The sequence below is a fragment of the Apis florea genome, unplaced genomic scaffold (assembly GCF_048593485.1).
Source record: "Apis florea isolate Af1SG1 unplaced genomic scaffold, ASM4859348v1 contig_2293_pilon, whole genome shotgun sequence".
NCBI lineage: Eukaryota > Metazoa > Arthropoda > Insecta > Hymenoptera > Apidae > Apis > Apis florea.
Genome location: NW_028256554.1, coordinates 341,312 through 356,607, shown reverse-complemented (window position 1 = coordinate 356,607; position 15,296 = coordinate 341,312). Strand labels below are relative to the sequence as shown.

The following is a 15,296-nucleotide window of genomic DNA, read 5'->3' as shown; positions in this document are numbered from 1 at the left end:
AGAAACGAACCGCGGAAAATACAGGAGAGGCCTCCTCTCGGTGAAAAGAGGAAAGGGGTTTGGGGGAAATCGAGGCCGAGCTGAGAAACATTTATTGCATCCCCATTGTACCCTGATATACGGATACACGTTCTATTATAACGCACAACGTGCTTTGATCGCAACGTATCTGGACGTAATAAAATACTCTTCGAGTTTAACCGAGTCGAAGAGAAGTAGAAGGTGATTAAACATCTCGAAAGCGGCGAATTGAAATATTTGAAATATTCTACGGGATCGTTGACAGAAACTTGTCAATCTTGTCTTCGTCTCTGCTCGAACGAAACGAACGAAGTTTGACGAACGAAAGAAAACTCCAGCATCCGGCCACTTTTAGTCTCTCCTCGGATATTCTCGGGATATTCTTTCGCTGAAACTTACCCCGCGCCCGCTCGGATCCAGGCCGGAGAGCGCCGGCTCGGGATCTGAAACGAGAAGGAAGGACGGCTCGGTTAGTTCGGTTTGGTCGAGGATACGATACGGTGGCGTAGAAACTTTTGCAATTTACGGGCTGGAAAATATAAGAAGGATCGCGTGACCGAGGTCGGGCAGCCAACGAGGGGAGGATGTTGGTGCGCCCTTCGAGACGATTCGAACGGTGATCCACCACAACGTTCTTGGATCGATCGAAATTTTCCATTTTTCTTTGATCGAGTTTCCTCTTCCCAATCCTTGCACGCGATTCCTCCTCCCGACGAATCTGACTTTCAAATGTAGGCAGACTTTTATACATGGATGTACATGTATATAAGGCGTCACGAAAGTGGAACGGAATCGAGGCGAAATCGCCCTATTCATTGCGAAATATCGCGTATTGCCGATTCGAATCGATGTCCACCGTTCGACGAAATTCTATATCGGTTGATTTCGTGGCAAACCCGATCATTCGGCTAAATTTGCGCGGGATACCGTGATGTGGAAAAGTTTCGACTCTCAGACACTACTCGATTCGATGCGAGAGGTGGCGATTTTTTAAAATGTCGCGAATAGATTCGCGAATGAAATTAGCTCGAGCGAGGATGAGTTTGATTTTTCAAGCTGAAAAATAAAATACATGAAATACATAAATCGTTTCAAGCTAGCTAAGAAATTCGTCGAACGAGTTGTTGGTTCGGCCGAGCGAGAAAGGGTTAAATCTCTTCCCCCCCCCCCCCCCCCTATTAGAATCCGTTGGTCGGGGAGAATGGATATCCTCGAGGTGCCGGGGAGGGGGGGGGGGGAACTGTCGACTCCAAATCCTGATCGTTCATCCCGCGAAAAGCGTCCGTGATGGGGCAACGATTCCGAACGAGTGCACTCGTTCTCGAGAAGCGTGAAACGACACTGGAAACGGTCAATTTAATCGTTCCCGAGAGCGCCAATTCCTCCATGTGCGCCCTTTTGTTCTCCCTTTCGCGTATGCTGTTCCACACTCGCGTTCGAAACGCGGGCGAAAATGGGCGAAAACCCGTTCCAGCGTGGCAAATGGCACGGCAAACAGACCGAGTATTCGATTAACCGTGATTGTGGCCGCGTTGGACGAGGGATCGATAATGCGCGGTATTTGGGAAAAAAAAAAAAAAAATACAAAACCGGTCCAGATTCGACGGTAAAAAGATCCAAGATCGAGGGAGGGAATTCTAATTCAAATAGACGAATCCAGCACACGTAACCGCGTACGTAACCGTGCCTCGAATACGCGTCGATCGCCTAATAACGCGCATCACGGGTTCTCGTGGACGTGCGTGGCGGGGCTCGAGCATCGAATCGATGTCCCTCCGGTACCGACCGCCACGTCCCAAGGATCTCGCGTCCAACTAATTCTCCCCTCCTTTCCTCCGCCTCGTAGATTTAGAGAGAAATACATGGAATCGCGGTGCGAAAAAAATAATCGATCGTTTTCCCAAAACGTTTTCGACCTCGACTGGAGCGGACGAAGGTCGAGAGCGTTGGAAAAATTATTGGAGAGCGGAAGGAAAGAAGGAAGGAAGGAAGGAAGGAAGGAAGGAAGGAAGGAAGGAAGGAAGACTCGGCCGATAACGAGGAAAGGCGAGAAGAGAAAAAGAGGGCGAGGACGATTCGAAACGAACGTTTCATTCGGACGGTTGACGTGGTCGGAAATGGGAAATGGAGCTCGAGGCCAACGAGACCGGTGAAATGCAAATGAATGGGTGGCTCCACCACCGCCGTCAACACCTATCCTCGAGTCGAGTCGAGTCGAGGATTTCTCGCGAGAGGCGACCGTGTGCGCGTCTCGCTTCTCGATCCATGTGCTACTGAGAAAAGTGCGACCACCGCGCAGCCGCGACGCGCAGCTCAGTGAAACAACCGTGAAACTGCACCGGAACCCGACGTTGTGTGGCGCGACGCGCATAAACCCACATCCCGTCCAATAATACGCGCGGATTAATAAATATCTCTCCACCATTTATACCCGCTAATTTCGTTTATTAGCTTCCACCACGTACATCGAGATCGTAAAATTGGGCAGACGTCGATGCTTTACACGTTCCATCCATAATGAATATCCCCCTCTCCCCTCCCTCACATATCTATACACACGTCGCTTACGCGTGAAATACGTGGCGCGAGAAGGCGACTCGATCGAATTATCGGCCGGCAAAGAAGATTCCTCGAAACCTGGAAATTTAATTTCAAAGTCAACCGCGAAGAACTACTACCACCGCTACTATCGCCTACGATCGATGCAATTAACGTGGAATTCGTGGAAAGAATTCGCCCTTTTTCCCGCCTCTTTCCGTTTCCTTTTGCTTTCCCGGTGTTCGATCAACCACGAATTGATGACTCCGTCGATACGATTTGCCGATCGTAACGTCATTTGTCTCGTTGCCTTTGACCGATTCTTTTCCTCCGTTATCTCGTTCGCGTCCATCCTTCTTTCTTCCTTTTTCTTTTCTTTTTTTTTTTGCCAACGCGGCGACTTCTCTTCCTCGATCGATCCTACACACACTCAACTGTCGCGAGTTCTCGCGCGTTCTCGTGGTTAATCCCGTGGCAATCCACTTTCCACCCGATTAACGCGTACCTAGGATAACAAGCTTTATTAACCGGTCTAATGAAAAGCAAAGTTATCGAGGTGGGACGAGGGAGAGCGTGGCAACTGGCAAAGTCGGACGCGATACGTCTCTCTCTCTCTCTCTCTCTCTCTCGGAGTTGGCTGCGATTCGATTCGAAGGGATTTCGTCGGTGGATCCACCGAGTTTGGAGCGGAGAGAGACGGAGAAAAGGAAGGAGAAAGAGTGGGGAGCTGGCTCGACCACGAGTCTCCCTCCAACTGCCGCAAATTCCACGGTATTAATTTATCTTCGTACCTTTAGTCTCTCCCTTCGATCGATGCGATGCGCTATTTCCTCTCTCTCTCTCTCTCTCTCTTCTGTACACGCACGATAATAGGAACAAAGACGATTGAGAAAGGCGAGAAATAAAATGTTGAAATCGCCGCCCAAATTCGCCCCTCGTAAACATTCCTCTTCGCGACCAATTTCCATTCTGCGCCTCCCATGTTTACCGCTCGCTTTTCTTTTCTTTCGGGCAAAACCAGACGCGGGCCACCCAGCCGCGAAAGTGAGTAGTATCAAAAGGGGTTTGTACTTTTGCCTCGCTCGCTCGAGTGTTTACCCGGCGAACAATCGCCGGATAATGCAGCCGCGCGATTTTCACTGGAAACCATTTGAGAGAGGGGGAGAAAGGGATGGGAATTCGATCGATATTTCTCGAGCAACCACCCATTTCCCTCCTCCTCTTTCGCGCCAATTTCTCAACCCACTCGAACAATTATTTCTTTCGATCCGACTATTTGCTCCCACAGTGTCTCGCGCTGTAAATACGTCATTTCCCCCATCTTTTTTACCTTCGCGCTCCACAACTTTTCGCCCGCCAATTATCTCGCAAATATTTTTTCTTCCTGCCACGCGCGCTCCGCTCGGAAAAAGTGGAGAAAAAGAGAGAGAAGAAGCAGTGTTAACGAAGGGATCGTAACGCAAACATACGAAGATTTTTTCGATTCATCGATTCGCGTTTCGATCGAGCCGAGTCGAATCGGGCGGTTTAACGAACGGTGGGCGGAGAAAGAGAGGATTTTGAAAAAAAAAAAAAAAAAAAAGAAAGGGAAGCGCACGCGGTTCGCGATAATTTTCTGCGTCTCGCGACAACTTTCCGGATTACAATACTCTGATCCTCTTTCCCTTAAAACGAAAAACGAATGGGGAGAAACAGTCGACTCCCTCTGTTTCGAGAACTCGAGTCGAGAAAAATTTCCACGCAAAAATGTAACTACTCCCTTTTGCCGACCCGAGTCTGGTAAATGAATACCGGATGGGGAAAAACGCGACAGATTCCATCTCGAATTTCTTGCGACTCTGCTTCCTCCCCCCCCCTCTCTCTCTCTCTTTAATATTTCATAAATGCGTACGTTCGGGAGGAGGAAAGCGCGTGCAAACATCGAATCAACGCGTTTCTCCGTCCGTTTCGATCCAAGAAAATTCCCCGATTCGGGAATATTTATCCACAGGGAAGTAGAAAGAAGAATTTATCCTCCTCGTTGAGATTTACATTTTTTCCCCTTCGATATCGCGGATAATCCCGGATTCCGATCGATTCGAAGATCGCATCGACGAGAAATCGGGAGGATAAGGAGGGAGGAAGGAAGGGATGGTGAATCCAGCTGTCGTAATAGTTGGTTTGCTTGCGTGTTAACGAGGTGAAAAGGAGAGAGGACGGTTGATGCGCGGCCTTCTTAATTACCAGCGGGGGTAGATTCGTTTCGGGGAACTGGTCGGTTTTTCACGAGGGGAAAAAAAAAGAAGAAGGCGTTCCGACACGCATTTCCATTTCCACGCCTCCCCCAAACTACGACAAACTCGCTTTATCGACGAAGAAAGGGGAGAGAGAGAGAAAGAGAGAATTTGAGCCGTGAAACGATCCATTCATTCGCCGTGAAATACGTGGACGGAGAAATTATCTCGACGCGTTATTAACGCGTCACGTATGAATGGTGATACGTGGCGCGGGTGGATGGGGCGGCCCGTTATTATCCATCCCCGGTGGCGAATAAATGTCCGGGAAAATTTTAAAGCCGCGTTTCCAATTTTCCACGCCCGCGGATCTAAGTTTTTTAATTCGTCGAAAGAGTCCCGCGAGGCCCGCGACTCTACCTTGTCCGTCAACCAAATTTTTTCTTCTTCGATTTCGAGGGGAATTTTACATACAAGGATCGTCAATTCTCCCTATTACGCCGAATTAACCGGTTATCGATCGACTTTTTTTTTCTTGGGAATATATATTGGACAAGTTAACTTGCCCTTTTGGTGAACAAAATTTGAACAATACGTAAATTTTTATCCGCATCTTGAGATTACATACATATAACATTTATAAATAAGCACACTTTTAAGCAGAAATTAAAAGAAAACGAGAGTCGTCCCTTGAATGTAATGCTAATGTAAATATAATGCGAAGAATAGTGACATACGAGTGCAAAGGGTTAATTAATCGGATCGGATTTTTTCGTCGAGCGATTCCTTCACCGTCGTCCTCCAAATTAAAATTTCCAAATTCAAATCTTTGTGCTTCGTTCTCTCCCAGTGACGCATTTCGAAAGAGAAAACGCCGAAATCGTCGCCATTCTTGTTAAGAACGCCGTTTCAGATGGCGCCACGATCGTAGGAAAAAAACGGGACTTATTTGCCTAATAGTTTCGATGCTACTACCGCACAATTTCGCAAGAACGAGAGTCATCATCGTTGTCTGCTCGTCGTCCGTGCTTTCCATGCACCTGTCAAGGAGAGAGGAGATAGACTCGGAGAATTACAAGTTCCTTCCATCGACTTAATTATCCCTTCTTCCTCTCGAGTGCCATTCGCTCTTCAAAATGAAAAATGCTTTTCGACACCGATAACAATTTCTGAGGGAAACAACCGCTACTTTTATCCGATAATCAAGGCCATCGAGGGATTTGCAGCCTTGTGTTCCGGCTCGTAGCCGAGGAGAGCTTCCTCGTATCTCTTTCAACAAACTCTCTCTCTCTCTCTCTTTCTCTCTGGATTCTCGAATCGCATATCGCGTCCAACGAAACGAGGAATAATTTTCTTAAAATATTCGAACGAAGCTATTTTTTCTAGAAACTCGGATGAGATAGAGAGAGAGACTGCGTTTTCTTCATTTTGAAGAAGAAAAGTGTCGAGTTTAATCACGGACGATCGTATCGATCGAGCATTTACGAGACATTTGGAAGGATAAACCGAAGGCGAGGGCGGGTCTATCTCGAGCGAGGCCGGCTTTAATCGCGCTCGTTCTCCTCGAGAAACGAGAATAAAAGGGCGGCACGCGGCCCAACTTATCGTCGTTTTCGCTTCAAAGTTTTTCCACTCGTTGTTCTCTCTATCTCTCCGCGACTTTGGATAACAAGGTCGGCGCGTTCCAAGTTGGTCGGAAGGTACGAGCGCGGAAGGTGTAGTTCTCGAGAATGCTTTCGATCCGAGCACCGTTTTCGAGAAAAGTAGCCGCGCTCGTTGGAACAGCCGAGACCTTTATCGGAGTGGAAAGTTTGCCGAAACCAGCTGCGAGATATTCCTATCATAATCGCAATAATTCTCGCCCGCCTCGCTCCACCAATCCTCGCCATATCTTTCTTCCTCCAGTCACGCGTCCAAAATCCTTTCCGAATGATAAATATATATAAACGTGTATCGTTTCTTTGGCTGGACGATTAAAAATTCGAACGAGTTCGAATTGGGTGGAAATTTGGCGAGTAAATTATTGAATAAATTTAACGATCTCGAACGGACGATCGGCTGAAAAGTATATAAATATATAAATGTTTCTTTAGTTAAATGAGTAAGAACGAGTTTGAGTTGGACGAATTGAAAATTGGGTAAATTATTGATAAATTCGACACGAGTATATTTTAACCGATCTCGAACAGATCGGCTGAAAAGCACAAATATATAAACATTTCTTCGGATAAAAGATTAAGAAGGAATTCGAATTGAAAATTGGGTAAATTATTAATAAATTCGAGACGAGTATATTTTAACCGATCTCGAACAGATCGGCTGAAAAGCACAAACATTTCTTCGGATAAAAGATTAAGAAGGAATTCGAATTGAAAATTGGGTAAATTATTAATAAATTCGAGACAAGTATATTTTAACCGATCTCGAATAAATCGGCTGAAAAACACAAATATATAAACATTTCTAATAAACTTTTCTAATAAACATTTCTAATAAATAAACATTTCTTATCTAGAAGATTAAGAAGGAGTTGGATGAATTGAAAATTGGGTAAATTATTAATAAATTCGACACGAGTATATTTTAACCGATCTCGAACAGATCGGCTGAAAAACACAAATATATAAACATTTCTAATAAACTTTTCTAATAAACATTTCCAATAAATAAACATTTCTTATCTAGAAGATTAAGAAGGAGTTGGATGAATTGAAAATTGGGTAAATTATTAATAAATTCGACACGAGTATATTTTAACCGATCTCGAACAGATCGGCTGAAAAGCACAAATATATAAACATTTCTTCAGATAAAAGATTAAGAAGGAATTCGAATTGAAAATTGGGTAAATTATTAATAAATTTGAGACGAGTATATTTTAACCGATCTCGAACAGATCGGCTGAAAAGCACAAATATATAAACATTTCTTCAGATAAAAGATTAAGAAGGAATTCGAATTGAAAATTGAAAATTTAAATTATTAATAAATCCGACACGATTACTTGAACCGATCTCGATGAAAAACATGGTCGATTAGTAGCCGGCAAAGCTATCTCGAGGAAGCGATAAATAATCACTTGCCGTGGCGCATTGTCGGTAGTAACGGATTCTATTCGTAGCGTTCCGGCACCAGCCGGAATTATTAATAGCGACAACCGAGATCAATCTCACTCGCAGTTATACAAACCAGCCGGCCGATCTTCGATACACCTGCCGCGCCCCATATCGCGCAGCTGATGCGTTTTCGATGCGTTTTCAACGAACGACGAAACGGTGGAGAGATATCGTCGCAACGTTCCAATAACCGGCCGAATACCGCCGAGATAATACCAACGATAACCACCTCCAAGTGTATGTAAATCTACTTCCCTCTCCCCAGTTTATCCCCAGAATTCCCTAGATCCCGTTCCCATTGCGCTCGCATTAAAACAATCTCGCGCCCGACACGGAATCGCGTTAAATATAATAGGCAATCGTTACGCCACGGCCCTCTGCTTAAATTAAATAACAAACTCTGCAACTCTCTACGTTATATTCGTTGCGATCGATCGCTGCTTACGAATCGAAATTTCGCCAAAGTTATATTTCGGCTTCGTGCACGAATCGCCAATCTCCCAATTTTCTCTCGGTCGGAACTTACATCAAGTTAAATTAAACATACGCGTTAATCGATGTATAGCGGAATGCTTCGCGATCGATATCGCGTGGAACAACAAAGGGGAAATCGTTCGTACGTAATTTGACGACCCGATGAAAGGAAAACGCGAGTGGAAAGAAATCCGGTAGTTTCTCTGGTAGATCGAGCGAGGAATAGCTCGACGAACACCGTTTCGCCTACCTTTAACATCGAATCAACTCGAGCATGACGCGTGTCGTGGCGGCTCGAGTCGGTTTCTCGTTGCGCGAAAAACGGCGCAGGAACTCGACCCGATCGGTCGATAAAGTCGATGTCGCGGTTGCCGAAATTCGCCAAGAATCTATCGCCACGGCTTTATTCCGAGTTCAAGTTTGCCCGAGACTCGTGCCGGATATTTACTTTCCCCGATTAGATTTCCCGATGGGATTATAAAGCCGTCGAATTCGAATCCCCCTCGTATCCACGTGTAAATTAAGCAAGTGAACCCCGTCACGTTTCGGACGGGCTCCTTAATTATTCGAGGTAATCGAAGCCGAGTCGATCTCCCCTCCAGAGTCGCAATCTCGGGACGACACGGACGGAAAGACACGTGTATCATTACAGGAAAATAAAACCGCTCTCGACTTTTCGCTAAACTCGTGTTATTTCGAGAAGAAAACTACTACTACTACTACTAGGGAGGGAGGAAGTTTTCAAACTTTTCCGCTTCTTTTCATCTCTGCCCCCCCGAGGGATCGTTGCTTGCCTCTTTCCGTAATTAGATAACTTTTGATCGCGTTCCCGGCTCGCAATTTTAAATCCAGAAACAAAATTTTAATCGCTCTTTCAATCGCGTTCCTTCCTCTTTTCGATCCTTCTAATTAATTCGTACGCGTTCTCGTCTCCATCTGTTCGTTCCTTCCTTCCCAACCGACAGGGTTTCGTTCGACCTGGAGCGCGAAAAAACGCGGAGGCTCCCTGGAATCGATAGAAACGAAAGCCGTGAAAGCTGGAGGAAGCTGCGAGGAAGGAAGGAAGGAAGGAAGGAAGGAAGGGATGGATGTTAACCGATCGAGTTACGTAACGTGGAAACGGCACTCGATGCATCGACACAAGCTCGGGCTTTTCGCCCGGCGTCGGAGCCAGCAGAGTCAGCGGAAAAAATTCAATTTTTAATTAATACACCCACTTCTGGTAGCGGCGACGGGGCGCGATTCCGTTCTTCTTAATTACGTAACGCGTCGTTTCACGCGACACCAATAGTTTTAACCCTTCGTACTTATATTTAATGCCCTTATGGCGATCCTTGTAGTGGCACGAGATGTTACTGACTGATGGCCGATTATAGTCGCTTCCCATGTCGTGCGATATTTGCAACGAAATTATTGTATCTTTCTCTGTGATATTTCGTGTTTTTATATAAACAACTCAAAGCGACTCGAATCGCGAAGTGTAAACGCTGACGATCTTTATTGCACGTATATTTGTATTAGTAAATGTATGTATAATATAATCACATTCTACATATAGTTTGATATAATTATCTTCTAGGGATTCTTGTTGATTGGAATCTTAACGCGCACGAAAATCGCGATGGTTTAATCCTTTCGTTGCTACGGCCGAAAGCTATAGTCGCTTTCGTATTTGCAACGATTGAAATTATTGCATCGAGTAGTCTTTCTCTGGTGATATAGCATATTTTTATCATCAATTTATTTTTCAATAAACACCGTCAAAGCGACCCGAATCGCGAAGTGTAAACGCTGACGCTAAATCTTTATTACACGTATATTCTTGTTAATCTTTTTAAATATAAATACGAGTGCAAAGGGTTGATTTAACGCGCGCGAAAATCCTTTCGTTGCTGTCGCTCGTCCTTTCCTTTCGTCCAAGCAACTCGAACTCGAATCTTTCTCGAGCACATTTTTTGCTGCGACGAAAGAGTCAACAAGGTTACCGATCAAAGTAACAATCCAGAAGAATGTAATTACACATATACATATACTTATCAATGCAAATATACGTGATACAATAATAAAATATAGAATGGCGACATGGCAAAACCGATCCTCGTCGATTTATACTTCTTCCAAGCCGTGTCATCCACCGGCAATCACCTGTGGGATTCGAGTTTCGTCTTATCTCGGTTCGATTCTTCTCGGAGGCGATTCCGGAGAAAAGAAGGAGGATCGCGGTTGAAAAATGTGTGAGAGAGAGAGAGAGTTTGGGCGGTCGGACGTAATTAATAAGGCTTTAACGCGTCGTCAGCTGCACCTGCAATTTTTCATCGACGTGGTCGGATGCCGATTCTAACCAGCCGAATCCCTACCAGACCGAAATGATGGAAGAGGCGCCGATGTTCTTGTTGTCGAACGAAGAAGGAGAACACGGGGGAGGAGCTAAGATAATTCATTAGCCGCGCCACCCATTGTTGTGATTCATTATCCACCCTCGCCAATTTATTATTAAAAGTCAACGAGAATCGTATGATTAATCGCAGGAGAGACGTCTCTTCGTTTATGCCGAGCGGATTCGAGCCGATCCACGCGTTTTCAACGGTCCACCGACTACGCTATTCCGTTGCGTCGGTCGATACCCCGATGCTCGACACCCAGTGTCCTACCTCCTCCTCCTCCTCCTCCTCCTCCTCGTGTCCCTTCTTCAAACTGCGTATTACGTCAACGGCAGACCGACCTCAAACCTTCCTACTTGCTGGATGACGTCACGCCGCTGCCCTACTCTCGGTTAAACTCGTCACAACCGCGTGACAATCCATCGATTGTCAATGATCTGTTAAACCACTCCTCCAACCTTCTTCTTCTTCTTCTTCTTCTTCTTCTTCTATTCAAGTCACACTAACGATCGAGAGAGAGAGAGAGAGAATCGTTAACTAAGAGAGCATTGGTAAATTAACCTTCCTCCTTGCGAAAGTTGTAGTGAAAAAAAGAAGCCGGGCAACGTCGAAGCGAGGATAACGAGAGGCAACGTTTAACATGCAAACACGGCGCAAAACGTGGTGCACGGGCGTAGTAAGTAACGGGAGATGAAACAATTACGCGGCAGGGCGCGGCTGCGCCGCGGAGGATCGCGTCGTCCAGGCCAAAAACCGGCATGTAGGTCGGCTGCCTTCTTGTCCACCTGCTGTTCGAAGATGCCTGCTTGTGCTTTGCTTCCAACGAAAGACAAGGAACAAGAAGCGAAGCTGGTTGTTGTCATCGAGATCGAGTATCGATGATTGAAGGGGAAAAATTGATCAAACTCGAGGGAACGAATGTGTTCTGAACGAATAGGGGAGGGTAGGGCGGAAGATAGAGCGCGACTCGTCCAAGCCGAGAGTGGAACGGTGGATGGCTCTCTCCGGTACGCGTCGAGCCAACCGAACCGGAACAAAGCGCGATGAGCTGACTCGCCAATTCCTCGCTCGAGACTAGCCGAAACTAGCTCGCTAATATTACCCCGCCGCATTCGGTGCACCCAAGCATCCAGGCTTTACAACCGCGGATGGCCACTTGACCCGCTCTAGCGGCCCGGGTTAGGCATCGTTATTGATTCCAAGAAGAGAGGGGAAAAAAGGAAAGAGAAAAAAGAAAGGAAGAAAAGAGAAGAAGAAGAAGAAGGACCGTGGAAGAAAATGGAAGTAAAACTCGAAGCGTGTCTAGAAAAAACATGGGAGGACGAGAAGGAAGGAGAGAGAAAGAGAAAGAGAGGGAGGGGGAGGGGGAAGGTGGCGCGAGGGAATCGAGATAAATGTGTTATTGTTTTAAAGCAAATGTACAATTCGAAGTGAAAAAAAAAAAAAAAGAAAGAAAAAAACACACGTAGAGAAATGGCGAATGATTTCACGATACCGTAGAAATATTTTCATCCCGATTCGAAATTTCTATTCGATACTTAAACGCGTACGTAGTCAGATCGAATAGATTGTATAAATATCGAGGAGACCAGTTATCCAGTTCGCGATACCCGTTTTCGCCCCTTAAAAGAAGGAAATCGTTTCACTCGTTTCTCACTCTGCTCATCTCGACTCGTTCAATTTACCTCGTGCTTAGGTATTTTTATTCCCAATAAACGCGCAGACCCGCACTTCCCTTTGGACGGCTCGAGATCAGCCGGATCAAAGGTTTTCTCCGGCTCGGAGAGCTAGGAATCTGAGAAACCAAAGGGAGAAGGAGTTTGCTCGGTTATTGTGCCCGGATACCGACGCGAAATATTTGTTCACCGACGGAAACCAGTCGTTTGATTCGCGCGGATGGTCGGTAAACGCGGAAATCGCGATGATACGCGTTAAAAGAAAAAGAAAAGAAGGAAAGAAAAAAAAAAAAATATATGGACGATAAAATCTGTCGAGAAGAGAGATAAAAGGTGAGCGAGGGAAAAAGGCAGGAGAGCTTAAGCGACTTGACCCGATTCGTAAAATGTTTCACCTGTACGAGATTCGCCCCCACTCCGGTGATCCGCACCCTGTTGACGTCACAGATGCACTCGGTGACGTCACGCCGCAACGTCACTGCACCGGCAGTTGGCCCGGGTAAAGGGTCGTTGCCAGGAACGTGGCGTGCTCGGGGCATCGATGACGCGCAACTCACTTCCGTCGCACGCGCAAGGTATTAACCGTGTGTAATTAATTAGCAGTTCAGCATCGGGACACGTCGATACATTGATTACGTTCTCCGTGTATTTGCACCGTATACAAGTGCGACCGTACCTCGCGCGCGATCAATATAAAATCCTCGCGTTATACGTACGTACGTATATTTCGGTGCGCGCGTACTTGTCGCAACGCGTCAAATAAAACAGGGACCGGTCTTATTCCTTCCTAATGTTTTAATACGCCTCCTAGCTGCCGCCAAGCGAAACAAAACTTACGCCAATTGTCCGCTTCTTTTTTGCTCTCCTCGTATTACATCGATAGCGAACCGTGCTCTGGTAACGCGTGCGAATATGTTTTTATGTTGTACCGTTGGTATATGGTGCAAAAAAAGTCTCGCGGGACGGCAGAGGGGCAAGGGGAGTCGTTCGCTAGGACCGCCTATCTCCACTTCGAACGCTTTGTTGACGATTCTGACACCACACGCACTATACACAATAGTAGTAGATACATTCGTTATATATATGTATATATATATATATATATATATATATATATATATATATATATATATATATATATCATTTAAGACTGAAAGTTGAAATATTTTCTATCTAAAACTATTTGTTCGAATACGTACGTAATTATTATTTTATACCATCGTTTTTTTCAGAAAAAACAAAAATGGATGTGAAAATAGGCGTTTCTTCGGACCTCTTTCCACCGATGAATATATATATATATATATCCACTACAGTTGACTCTCGTTCGACGTTCTTCGACGTCGACTCCAAACGACTCCGCTATTATTTCTGTGGAACGCTCGCGAGTTTTTGGCGCGATTCGAGCTCGATCACCCCTTTGTACGAGTGGCCTCGTTATCGAAATGCGATAATTTGTTTAGCGAACCGCGAAATCGCTGTTCCCGCCCCTCGACCCGACTCCACCCTTCGCGCACGGGGGGAGGAGGAGGGTTCCCGTCACCCGCTCAACGCCGAGTTATCGTGCGGCTGACGCCACTCACACTTTGCCATTATCATTACGATGTAAATGAACGCCAAGTGTCGATACTGGACGGCCTCGGTTGACCTGTTCGTTATTTCCCGTGGCCAGAAATATCATCGCGTTCGTTCCCCGATATCCACCGCGATTCGAGCGAAAGCTGGAAAAGAGCTTTCGAATAGAGCGATAAACGATCGCGAAATCGGTTCCAGTTTTGTCAGATTTTTATATAGTCGCAGCATTTTTCCACGGATTTGTTGCACGTCCCGAATCGATACAACGATCGATCGATAGTTGTCGCTCGTCGCCAGTTTGAAGTTATCGCGGCTTACAGACGCGTAATATCGAACGTTTGCCCGAATGGAAACAGGGGAATAAAAGGTTCGTATCGTATGGCGTCTTTTATAAAAAAAAAAAAAGAAAAAAAATGGAAACGACGAAGACTCGACGCGTTTAGAGAGAGAGAGAGAGAGAGAGAGAGAGAGAGAGAGAGGAAAAGTGTTAAAATGGTTATTTAGCAAGGATAGGATGCTAGGATAAAGCGGTGCAGAGAGGCGTGTGCAGGTTCGGAAGTCGAATGTAGGCCGTGTGCTTCTAACGCGGCTGTACGTGACACCAACGTTTTCAGATATTATCCAGATGCCATGTAAACCGATAACATAGATTCACGATAGACGTGGCAACCAAATATCATTTATACAACATCCAGATCCACGTAAAACGAAACACATTTTTCCATATATATCGGAATTAATTCTTTCCGTTCGTCACGTCTCTGCGTTTAACGATTATTAATTTCGAAATATATTCGTTGCGTATTCCATCCGTATCGGAAAATATCCAAGGCGCTTCAATTCGCGAACGAATCCATCGATCGAACCAAGACGTTGCTCGTTATTTCGGTTGGATCGAACAAAAAAAAGAGAGAGAGAGAGAGAGAGAGAGAGAGCGGATTCTGGACTGGGAACGGGGCGGGATGGACTATCGATCGATTATCGGCGGAACGGATAATGAACGTTATCGCGCACGGCACGTGGTATTTCGCACGTTCCTTTATCTTGGGCCGCGATGCGATAAATATCATCCGGTTCACGGCTCGGAATCGCGAACGCACGGATCGGGAAAGGATACGCGATGGTTGCCGTTTTCTCTTAGCGCCTGATTCCGCTAATCTTCACGAGAAGCACGATTTGCACGTGGAGGCCGTTTATCGAAAGGCGGCAAATTACCGGCAATTTATCGCGGGTTAAACGCGAGCATCGGAAGCTTGGGTTTCGAAGTATGTGGGAAAACGGGATCTGCCAGATCGATTCTCT

The 15,296-nt window shown here is 45.8% G+C and overlaps 1 protein-coding gene across 18 annotated transcripts in view; it reads right to left on the bottom strand.

Moving 5' to 3' along the window:
- Nucleotides 1–15,296, bottom strand: part of LOC100866640 (protein turtle) — a 103,784-nt gene that overhangs the window by 42,236 nt on the left and 46,252 nt on the right. For 16 of the 18 annotated variants that reach the window (XM_086903644.1, XM_086903651.1, XM_086903656.1 and 13 more), the window contains exon 2: nt 421–464. The exons of the other annotated variants lie outside the window; for them this stretch is intronic. The gene's annotated coding sequence lies outside the window, so the exon portion shown is untranslated. The remainder of the gene's footprint in view (nt 1–420; nt 465–15,296) is intronic. 18 annotated transcript variants of the gene reach the window in all.